Source organism: Triplophysa dalaica, chromosome 15 (genome assembly GCF_015846415.1).
Source record: "Triplophysa dalaica isolate WHDGS20190420 chromosome 15, ASM1584641v1, whole genome shotgun sequence".
Taxonomy (NCBI): domain Eukaryota; kingdom Metazoa; phylum Chordata; class Actinopteri; order Cypriniformes; family Nemacheilidae; genus Triplophysa; species Triplophysa dalaica.
Window position 1 is genome coordinate 17,380,560 of NC_079556.1, and position 1,682 is coordinate 17,382,241.

Here is a 1,682-nt window from a genome sequence, read left to right on the forward strand (position 1 = left end):
GTTTGCACATTTATTTGCAGACCTCTTTTACACTTCGATCGATCTGAATGTTTTCAACTGATGAAGTGAAGTTGATGCAATTGTTGGAATCTCGCTGATATGGTATGGGTGGGACATCTTAACACACACACACTCTAAAGAATTGCGACAGACCGTGTCATCTTTACCAATCAGAGTGTTTTGGAAGGTGGGACTTTATAGAGACCGAAAGAAATCCAGACGTTTTGTGAGAAGAGGAACAATGGACTTGAAATATGTGAAAATATAAAGCTCTTTATGTTTATTTTGTTCATTGTCAAACACCCAAATAACATAATCGAAGCCTGTAAAACAGAACCTTCAAGAAATGTGATTTTGTGTCCGTAACAGGGTAAGTCAATGGAGACCAGTATTGTTTGGTAACCTACGTTCTTCAAAATTCTTCTTCTTTAACAGAAAGTCATACAGGTCTAGTAATGACAATGATCTCTTAGTTACCAAATTGTTTATATTTAGACTATAAAAAAACTAAGAGTTCATGCTGACCTGTGGAGTTCTCAGTATCACAACAAGTTGCTTTTCTGGCTGCTAAAAAAAAACATAACATGTGTGAAGAATGGTAGGAGTCAGAGATAGTGATGCAGTCTGGACAGAGAACAAAAGGAAACAAAACAATGTCGAGAGCAGATGGGTTTAGCCATACTGCGAGGGATGGGAAGCTTATAGAGTCTGGCACTGTAATTGGGCCACATATGAAACTCAGCAGGAGTCCCACTCTCCAAGAGAATCTGAGCGGACCGTGACAAAATTCCCCTTCATGTGCTGGGGATCAATTTCACACAAAGTACTGAAGACTTGATGTAGAGCCATAGAGGAGTCACTGAAATAGACTTGGCCTGTACTATTGGACTAGGTTTGCATGAACCTCAGCACTTTCTCCGGACGTTCTTTGCAAGAAGCATTGCTTTTGAAAAAGGTGCTTTAAGCGGAGGACAGCAACTTTCAACGTTATTTCGCTTTGCTCTGAAGTTCATTATTGCGGAAATAAAGTTGTTTTTACAAAAAACGTCTTCTCCATACGGTTTCTGAATGCAAATGATATTTTCAAGATATATTATTTTTTTGTCATTCAATTGTAAGGCACCTGTCTGTCAGATAACCTAATCTAAGAAACATTTCAGTTCATATTTTACACTCAGGATTCAAAGCCATATGCAATATAAAATTTAAGATACCTCACTAGATGGTTTTAATTATTATATCCATGAAAAGTCGACTGTTTTTTCTCTTGAGAAGCATTTCAAACAACTCAAATATGAGTTGAAATAATATTAATATGAAATATTAGTAGCCCTTCCCAGCAGTATCATCATGACGACAGGACACACTGGTGCTGTGAGTCTATTCGTTTCTCCTCTTTTGTAATAAGGACGGCACTCCACTGCGTCCACTCCGTCGATGCTTCATTGAGTGATGTCCAATCGCAAACGAATCGTTTTTTTAAATGGATCTTGCACACTCGTAAGTAGGCATTTGACTCTGTAGGCTTTCACTGGGCTACACCTTACCACTATATAGACGATGTTATTAAAAAATATCACAAATGAACTTCTACGTACGCAAAACTCGTTTTTTCCTTTTTTGAACCCGTCTATTTATACCAACCGCACGAACCGATTCGCTGAAGTGAACGGACTTTCTGA